At 34.7% G+C, this 10,698-nt stretch overlaps 1 protein-coding gene and 1 pseudogene across 6 annotated transcripts in view; one reads left to right on the forward strand and one right to left on the reverse strand.

Moving 5' to 3' along the window:
* LOC105424069 (uncharacterized) overlaps nucleotides 1–10,698 on the forward strand; it is a 474,166-nt gene that overhangs the window by 416,819 nt on the left and 46,649 nt on the right. Inside the window, exons 8-10 of one of the 6 annotated variants that reach the window (XR_016140339.1) lie at nucleotides 261–393; nucleotides 468–731; nucleotides 912–2,585. The exons of 4 other annotated variants lie outside the window; for them this stretch is intronic. The gene's annotated coding sequence lies outside the window, so the exon portion shown is untranslated. Of the gene's footprint in view, nucleotides 1–260; nucleotides 394–467; nucleotides 732–911; nucleotides 2,586–10,698 lie in introns of those variants that run through there. One more of the 6 variants, XR_016140340.1, reaches the window with a different exon arrangement.
* On the reverse strand, nucleotides 6,447–7,961 carry LOC148935294 (uncharacterized; annotated as a pseudogene).

Below are 10,698 nucleotides of genomic sequence, written 5' to 3' on the forward strand. Positions count from 1 at the left end.
TTACGAATAGTGATAATATATATCGCTTCCAAAACGCGAAACCATCTATACTAAAGTTTTTAGTGCAATTTAGTGCAACAATAGTGATATTATAATGATGATTCTAATAGCGAATTCGATTGGGTGCACTAATGCGCACTAAGTGCTGCCTCTTTCACTTTTATCTACATTGGTAAAAGTGAGACAAACGACACTCAATGCGCACTGATGCGCCCAATTGAATTCGGTATAATATTACCATTTGACCAATTGACCTTTAGCCAGGACCTGCTACATTGTGATTGGCTGAAATAGAATCGTGAATCAGCAACCGTATCGTGAATCAGTAACCGGCAAACCATAATCTGACATGACCTTTACATATTTTGAAAATGGAGAGTCAACAAGACGTAGGTATAATCATATATTATTTCTTTTTAATATTACAAATATTTTATACATTTTAATATATTTTTTATTTTTTTCAGATTTTAGATATTGAAGAGATGTTGGACGACGAAATTTTCCCTAATGCCTCCGTTATCGCTATATCCGCTTCCGCTATACCCGTTGCCGCTATACCCGTTGCCGCTATCCCCGCTGCCGCTGTCCCCGCTGCCTCTGTCCCCGCTGCCGCTGTCCCCGCTGCGGCTGTCCCCGCTGCCGCTGTCATCGCTACGGTTGTCTTTACTGCTGCTGTCTCCGTCGCCGTTATCATCGCTCCGACTCTGCTGCAGTCGCCATCATCGCCAGTACTCCCATAACAGATTTTTCTTGCGCTCTCTCTCTCTCTCTCTCTCTCTCTCTCTCTCTCTCTCTCTCTCTCTCTCTCTCTCGCTCGCTCGCTCGCTCGCTCGCTCACTCTCTCTTATATGCATACCCGCTCGCTCACACGCACGCAGAACCTAATATAAATTATTTTATTTTTATAGATTGGAGACTAAGGGGACAATGAGCGGGAGCGCGGTAACAGCAGGGAAGATTCATGCATTTTTTATTTCAATTGTCCAGCATATATGACAATTGGGGAAGTAGAAGAGAAAGAGGCGGAAGAGGAGGAAGAAGAGGAAGAGGAGGAAAGGAACAGAGTGGAAGAATAGGAGAAAAATGAGGAAGAGAACAAAATTTTAAGTTATCAGGAGGATTAATAGACAATGGACAATGATTTTATTCTAATTTTGTTTTAAAATATTTTATTTTTTTTTATTAATTTTATTATTATGTATATATTTCATTATATATATTATATATTATATATTATATATATTATATATTTTATTATTTAAACATCTATGTTATCTTCTTTTTTTATTAATTATTGTGTATATTCTATCGAGCATAATATAAAAAAAATATATGTTTAATTAATAAATTAAAATATAATAGGATATAATATTATTATTTTACTCAACATACATGCCTGCATTTTTTGTTGTATATATTATTTTTGATGGTAATATTTTTTTTGTTGATTATATTTTATGTCGAATGTTGTAAAAAAAATATGTTCAAAGATAGTTTATGATGTAGCAAAGATAAGAAAATAATTAAAAGGAGAAAGTTTTATTTTTGTAAAGGGTTATAAAAGTTTTTAAATGAATTAAATTGTTATTTGAATAAAATTTATTTGTATATCTAGTATTTACTAGTTAAGATATAAAAACTATAATGCATTAAATATTGCATCTAAATATTTATACATTATATTTTAAATCTGTGAGAATTTAATATCTTTAAATGTGCATAAAATATTTAGTTAATAATTTACAATATGAATATATAGATAATAACGAAAAAACTTTATAGACAAGAATAAATTATAAAGATGTAGATATAGATATATATACTTAGCACAGACAAATATTAGTATATGATGTTTTTAAAATTTAAAAAATAAATAAAAGGACAAAAAGTGTGGTTCTTCAATCCTCGAAGAAAGAGAGGAAGAGCTCCCAAATTACAGAGCAGCTGGGAAGGACTCTATGTAATAATTAAGAAATTCAGTAATGTTGTCTTCTACATTCAAAAGTCAGCTAGGCATAAGAAGAAGATACTTCATGCGGATAGATTAACTCATTTTTCTAAGAAAAAGCTAGGGAAAGTATAATTTACTTCGTAGAGGAAGCGGAGCCTGTATAAATTTTGTTGGACTGAGTGATCTTTAAATTATTAAATTCTTAAAATCTTTAAATTATCTTTTAAAGTTACGTTCTATGTTCTACTGCGCGAGTTTATTTATTTTAAGGAAAAAAGTGGGATCAGCGGAAGTCATCCTGAAAGAGAGCATTTGAGAGGAAGATTCTCTAGGAATTGTCCAAACATCTGGACACTCTGCGCTGAATACTGCATGAAGGAAAGAAGACTGCCTCACTCTCGATTTTTGAACAAGGTTTTTTTGAGAGGCTCAGGGAAAATGCCGAGGCAGGGATTTGGAGAATGCTGAGGCATCCAGGGTCTCTGGAAGTCATTCTCCCACCCCCCCTTTGTCCAAAGATGAAGAGGAACGTTCCGGAGAAAAGAGACGAACATCGTCCTCAGGAAGGAGAAAAAGTCAGCTTTTTCCTTCCAGAAGAAAGAAACTCGCAAGTCTCCAAAAAAAGAGAGAAGCTCGTAAGCAGATTTTTCTCCAGAAGGAGAGCCACAGGTCTCGGGAAGAGAGGCCGAAATTTAGAAAGAAAAAGCCCTGGAGTCGACAGCGGGAAGACTGGCCACTTTCTCAGAGGTCGTTGGTTGGGAAACTTCTTGTATTTTGAAACCAGGAGGACGAAGTCCGGTAATCTGCAGTAGCAGCTCAGAATAGGACGGGAAAACTTAAGAAATCTGGTGTCCTAGGAACTGCAGATGGAAGATACAAGGAAGAGAGTCCTTTGCAGTCAAAAGAAGAAACGCTGAATAAGGATTGTCGGGATAACAATCCAGAAGAGAGAGGACAGTGTTATGCCCGCGAGTCTTCTGCGGCCGAGTGAAGTCAAACCGCCGTTTGGCGAAGCGCTCTCCGGAGCAACAATTGTTTGTTTACGAAAAAGTATAGCGCGGTTACTCATGGCGTACAGACGTGTGTCCGCCAAATTGTTATTGTAATTTAAATAAAAGCCTATGTATTTTATTAAATGGTGTTGTTTATTGTCGAGCGCGACTTCCTAGCGAAACGCGAGTGAATGCGCGTTAAGTGAGAGCGTCAGTGACTGCCGCGGACATAACATTATATATATTAGGTGTACAAAAAAGTTCTGAGCTTTAGATTTCATACAACCGAAATAACAATTTAAATTTTATATATCTTCCCGCCCTTTTGCGGTTTTAAAGCGTTGACATTTGGCCTTCTAAAATGCCATACGGTTTGACATTTGATGCACATAACCTCAAAAATCAGTAGTGTTCACGATGGCAATAACAAAAGAGTATATTCGATTTTCCATTCACTTCGCGTTTCATCTGAAGAAAAATGCTACTGAAGCCACTGCAATGATTTGTGCTGCATATGAAGAGAACGCTGTAAGTCATACTACATGTAAAAGATGGTATCAAAAATTTCCCTGAAAGGAGATTTCAGTCTTGAAGATGAACCGCGTGCTGGACGCCCTCAAAAAATTGAAACGGACGAATTGCAAGCACTGCTGGATATAAACTCTGCGCACTGAAAAGGAGCTTGCAGAACAGTTTGGCGTTACGCAGCAAACCATTTCCGTACGTTTACATACGATGGGAAAGGAAGGCAGATGGGTTCCGCATGAATTGTCCGAAGACAATAAAAATCATCGGCGTGACACTGCACTCACTTTGCTTTCAAAGTTCCAGAAAAAAGATTTTCTGCACAAAATTATTACGGCGATGAAAAGTGGATTATTTATGATAACCCTAAACGTAGAAAATCATGGGTTGACCCTGATCAACCTTCGACATCGACGCCAAAGCCCAATATCCACGCCAAGAAGGTTTTGCTCTGTATCTGGTGGGATTGGAAAGGTGTGTTGTATTACGAGTTGTTACAACCGGGTGAAACAATCACGGCAGACCGCTACCAACAACAATTGACCAATTTGAGCGATGCATTAGAAGAAAAGAGGCCATTTACTGGCCAAGGACATCGTAAAGTGATCTTGCTTCATGACAATGTTCGACCACATGTTGCGAAAGCGACTCAGGACCATATCTTTGCGTTAGGATGGGAACTTCTTCCGCACGCGGCGTATAGCCCAGACATAGCGCCTTCCGATTACTACCTATTCCGGTCACTGCAGCATCATTTGGCTGATATACATTTCATCAGATTTGAAGAGATACGAAAATGCATTGATGATTTTATTGCTTCGAAGCCGGTGAGCTTCTATCGTCAAGGAATTCGCAAGCTACTCGAAAGATGGCAAAAGGTCGTTGATGCAAACGGGGAATATTTCGCTGATTAATATTTTTTTGTTTGTTTTTGAATAAAGATTGAATTTTACAAAAAAAAGCTCAGAACTTTTTTGTACACCTAATATATTATAAGTCCGCGCGTGTATATATATATATATATATATATATATATATATATATATATATATATATAGACAAAAGGGGTGTAATGACAATAAGAGCCCAGCGCAGTAGTAAGAGCGCATAAAAATTTTATTGAATAATCAAAATAACATAAAGATTATCGCGAGGAATGACGAAACACAAGAGCGAACGTTTCGGCTAATCTTTTAGCCTTCATCAGCGCAAATTAACAAAAGTAGCTAAACACAAATAGACAAGGACTTATCGCAAATTATCGCTCATTAAATCATCTTATTTTAACCGCACGTATCAAAGTTCGTAAAACGGAAGTCTCTCACACTGCAGCGCATCGTCCTGGTATATGATACAAATAGTTAGGATGGCCAGCTTTTTTTACTATACCTTACGTTCCTGCAATTTTCGAACAATTTAAGAAAATTATTAAAGATTCGAATGTCAAATTGGCATATCGAAGTCTCAATAAACTTAACACTTATTAAAGTTGGCAAAGACTCTCTTCCACCATCTGCTCTGCACATCAGTGTTGTCTACAAAATTAACTGTGAAAATTGCGATGCTTCGTATGTGGGACAGACCAAAAGACAACTACACACCAGAATCTCAAAACATAAAAATCATATCCGACGGAATACGAATCACCATTCTGTGATAACTGATCACAGACTAACAGTTAACCATGAGTTTGATTGGGAAAATGTAGAAATTTTAGATAGAGAACCACACTTATACAAACGACTAACTTCTGAAGTACTGTATATTAAAAGACTGAAGAATAGTATTAATTTGCAGACTGATACGGAATGTCTCTTGGAAATGTATCTAACTGCAATGGAAAAACTCTCTAAAATTTGATTTTTCATTAAATTATTTTATTCTGTATTTTTACGTCTTTGATATATACATATGGTTTTTACATTTTCATATTTATTTTTCTACCATTTGATACATGCTTTTTATCTTCAGGGACTTGTACCAAGACTTGATGATTGTAAGAATGTTCCTGTTCACAGCCAAATCTATAACCCAGCGTTTTTCTCGCATTATATTATTTATTATTTGTTATTTTTTCTTTTATTGTCGTCAGTATATTTTATTAAAATTTTTACCATCGCTGTGTTGTTACGTGCTTCTTTGTCCTTCTTAAATTTATATTATTATTGTTCGAACGTTTATGTTATCCTTCCGAAAATGAAAGTTTTCGACTCTTGATTGTCTAATCGACGAGAGTTATTCGTAAAATGTCAGTATCAAAACGTTAGTATCATGTAATTGTTAGTGCGTTGAAACCTGCTGCGCTGTTTGTAATTTAGTAAACCGAATTATGCTCCTGTTATTGAGATCTTTATATATCTGTAAGTAAGCTTTTTACATATTTTCTTACGACTCTTTCATATCGCCTCGCATAAGATGCCCTGGTCATTTACAGATTAATTTTACAAACGAATCATAGCTTCTTGCCCGAACAATGTTGGGATCTCTCAGCTTCCGACATTAATCGAGGAGCTGGCCATCCTAACTATTTGTATCATATATCAGGACGATGCGCTGCAGTGTGAGAGACTTCCGTCTTACGAATTTTGATATGTGCGGTTAAAATAAGATGATTTAATGAGCGATAATTTGCGATAAGTCCTTGTCTATTTGTGTTTAGCTACTTTTAATTTGCGCTGATGAAGGCTAAAAGATTAGCCGAAACGTCCGCTCTTGTGTTTCGTCATTCCTCGCGATAATCTTTATGTCATTTTAATTATTCAATAAAATAAAAATTTCATATTCAATAAAATTTTTATGCGCTCTTACTACTGCGCTGGGCTCTTATTGCCATTACACCCCTTTTGTCTATTTTTATATTGGGAGCCTTATCGTATATGCATATTTACATATATATATATACATATATATATATATATATATATATATATATATATATATATATTGAAATTGATCATATTCAATGTATATATATATATATATATACATTGAATATGATCAATTTCAAAATAGCCAATCTGGATGGTGGTCAATCGGGACGACGGTCAATCGGGATGGTGGTCAATCGGGACGGTGGTCAATTGCAACGTGATCAATATCAACGTGATCAACTGCAATGTGGTCAATTGGGATTGTGGTCAATATTAACGTGGTCAAACGGGTGCCATTCGAGTTTTTTGAGTCACGCCTAATTTTTTAGCTGCCTTTTTATAATCTGTTCCCATATCTGTCACTTGGGCAACACATTCAATAATAATTATTCGTAACTCCTCAATATCCATAGTTGAATTAAAAAAAATTAACCAAGTGATTGCTTAAATTATTTTTCAAACCTCTATCCATGATTGCTACATTACATGCGACTAAAAAACTTTTAATATAACTTGTATCATGAAATCCAATTATTAAATCTCTGTTAATCATATAAATTAAACTTGCTTTTAATGATATTGTATCAATATTAATATAACAATATTCATCTAATAAAGATAGATTTTCAATTTTAATTTGAAGTTTTTCAAATACAACATCATTTCAAATACAACACATAAACCTAGAGAAATTATACAAGTTCTTATCGTGCGTTTAAGTTTTCTTTTTGATGGTAAAATAAAAATATTACTTAACATTTTATAAGCTTTAGGGCCTTTAAAATATAAATTTAAACACAACATTTTAAATTCTTTACTATATCTATTACCATTTCCTTTCTTGTTAAGATTTTCTCCTTGAGCTTTTATAAAATTAGCTATTGGTTTTAGATAGAATTTATAGAGAAGTTTTTGAAAATCGTTGTAATATCTTCTATATCTTTTTTGTTATTATATTTGAGTTTTGCGCGTTTGTGTCTTTTTTTCTACAGCATCTAATTTTCTTCTAAGAGCTTGTTTCCTTGGAGTCAAGTTGGATAATTTTAATTCAGTTTGAGTACTTTATCATCTTTAGACTTTAGAATACTATTATTTGATAAATTAAAATCTTCAATTGAATTTATGCTTAAATCAGTATATAAAATTATAAATAGAAATTAAAAATTTTTGAAACAAATCAAACAAAATCCAGAATAATCAAACATTCTTTAATAAAAATATTCTATCTGCAGTAATGGTTGTTAAACAATTAGTTTTAAAAGTGGATACATCTTTCTGTAAATATTCCATGAAACTTCTCATTGGAATTTCTATTGACATAAATTTTTGAAAATAATTTAATATTTAACAATAATATTGCACTGTAATATTGACTAATTAATAAAGAAATATGTAAACGTAAATGATGTATTTAATAATTAAAAAAGTCAATTACCATTGCTTTCACTCTGAGCGGTAGTAGCTATTACATTAGTGATATTAAAAACTGCATTTGGAATTGCATGTGACTGCAGGCGATTTTTTAAATTATTTAAAAACATATGTGGAGCAAAATATTTTGAGCAATCTCTATAATTATTGTATAGTTTCCCTTGTGGAATATTTTTTTTTATACCGCATGCCTCTGATCATAATTTTGCTCTAAAATATATATTACTTATTTATAAATTTATTTCATTTTAAGTAATTTAATATATATGTATAATAAATAATCAAAATACTGATATCTTTCTGGATTTAATGGAAAACGAAAAAAAACTTAAATATCGATCTGTTGTTGTTACAATTGATCACGCATCGATAAAGCCACCAATAATTTTACATTCCATATTTCCAGATATTTTCCAAATTAGAAATTAAGAATATCTTTCTAAAAAATGTTTACAAATTTATTACTATGTTTATATATAGTATAATATAAAAATATAACCATATATCCACTTAATCATTTTATTCAGTTAACATGTTTCAATTGACAATATTATATTGACATATTGTCGATAGTAATGCGGCGCACGCGCTATGGCACATCTCCGACGCTATTTTTACAAAATGACGCTACTGGTTCTACTTATACTGTGGAGACGTTTCCTGTGGTGACGAATATGCGAGTACTAGTGGTGATAATAGATCTCTCGTTTGGCGCGAGATTAATACGGCATTTAAAAGCCATATATTGACTGCGATAATAAACTATAAATATATCGAACTTCGTCAATTTCTCGAAGATTCGATTGTGCTCGAACGTGTGCAAAGTGTCGGAAATATGACAATCAAAATGAATACAATGTTTAACGGTGAATTTGTTGCGGGTGACAAACATGCAAATAAAAGTGTCAATCCGAGAAATTATGAACTGTTCATCCGATTTACTTAAATGCGTACGAATTGCGAGTTATCGAACGTTGGCATCGCTCGAAGAGTTCCAGGATCACGACAGCGGATTGTATACTAAATTTAACAATTAATATAAATAAGTATAATATTCTATATGCGGGATGTTATATCCAATTACTGCGAGACATTAAGATAAAGCGAGCGGAGATTAATGTGCAATCAATGGGCAATGCATGTCTCGCGTGATCGGTGATCGCAGCCTTGCATTCGGCCAAAGGAAATGCAGAACGGGAATCGTCGTATCCACATTATACGACGGTCTTGAATCTCCAAGACATTACGTTGGATCAAATTATTTATAATTGAAGATTTTATAATATATTAAAAAGATTGAACATCTCAACGATATCTCCATCAACGTCTATGATATCGAGGCAAAGGAGATTTTTCCGATATATCTGATAAATAAGAAGATGAAGAAACACGCAAATCTATTGTACGTGCAAAATCTGCGCGATGACAACTCTGGGCATTTCACGTGCATCAAAAACTTGTCCCGCTTCGTGAGCTTGCAACTGAATAAAAAAGAACACAAGAAATACTTTTGTGATCGGTATATGTACACATTTTAACAAATTGTAAAATATTTTATAATTGTTTAATAAATACTAAAAAGAATCATATTTTCCTTTTGCAGATGTCTACATTATTTTAGTTCATCCGAAAAATGGCAGTCGCACATAATGGACTATGAACGGATGAATGACTGCGCTATCCGACTACCGAGCGAGAATGACAAGTGGCTCGAGAAGCAAGACACGTCGTATATCTATCAGCAGCACGAGGTATTTAGCTCGGATGCTACATGCGATGTTCATACGACGATGCGTTATCGGCGTATCGGTTTCGTCGCGCGAGGACTGCGTTGGTTCGTGTAACATCTTAAAAACTTGGTACATCGCGTAAAAATTCTGTTATCCGCGAACGTTCCCATGATAATATTGTCGAGAGAACAATGGGAGGTATACCGTAGCGCGACGCGTTGTCATATTTACGAGAAACCATTTGCGTCGGACGACACGCGGATACGCAATCATTGCCACCATACAGGTCGTTACCGTTACGCAACGCCATGCTAAAATATATGCACATATTACGCACATAATTTGAGTTCCTCACCGACATGGATATGGTTATGTTTATCAAGTTATCGGTATACATGGCGGCCTTAGTTAATGTTCCGGCAGATCAATGACGCGCAGGTCAATGACAAGTACATGCGTTCATATAACCCATCGAAACCGTCATTGTATTACGACGTGAACAATCTATGGAGCAATGTGTCAATCGTTATATATGCCGAATTTCGATAGAAGACATTGCAAACTTTGACGCGAGCGCGATCGCTCCGGATTCGTCCTATGTGTTCTCGAGATTGATCTGCATGACCGATACATTGACCTATCTTTCTGTCTGACGCGCGATAAGCCACTCGGCACGCGGCTGGACAAACTTTTCGTGACGCTATACGATAAAAAGTGATACGTCATCCATTATTGCAACTTTCAGCAATGTACGCGCCACGATCTTCGTATCGCAAAGATACACCGCGTATTACAATTCGCTCTACTCAATCCGCCTGGCTCTGTGATTACATCAAACTTAATACGCAATTTAGAACGTGCGCGAAAAATTTGTATAAATTGATGAACAACGCGGTATTCGACAAAACGATGAAAAATGTTCGAAATCACGTAGATGTAAAATTAATAAAGAAATGGGATGGACAATACAGCGCGGTGGCAATGATCGCGAATTTTCACAGCCGCAGCGTTGCGAAAAATTTAATCGCCATCGAACTGCGCAAACTTAAGGTGAAGTTCAATATAATTAAATTCTTTTATTTATTTTATAATCAAATATTATTTTTCAATTAAAATTTCTCATTTTAAATAACAACCTTCCTCTATAATATATGAACAAATGATTATACTCTACAAATCATAAAGACATTGGAATT

Source organism: Pogonomyrmex barbatus, unplaced genomic scaffold, assembly GCF_055798465.1.
Source record: "Pogonomyrmex barbatus isolate J1 unplaced genomic scaffold, ASM5579846v1 scaffold5, whole genome shotgun sequence".
Taxonomy (NCBI): Eukaryota; Metazoa; Arthropoda; class Insecta; order Hymenoptera; family Formicidae; genus Pogonomyrmex; species Pogonomyrmex barbatus.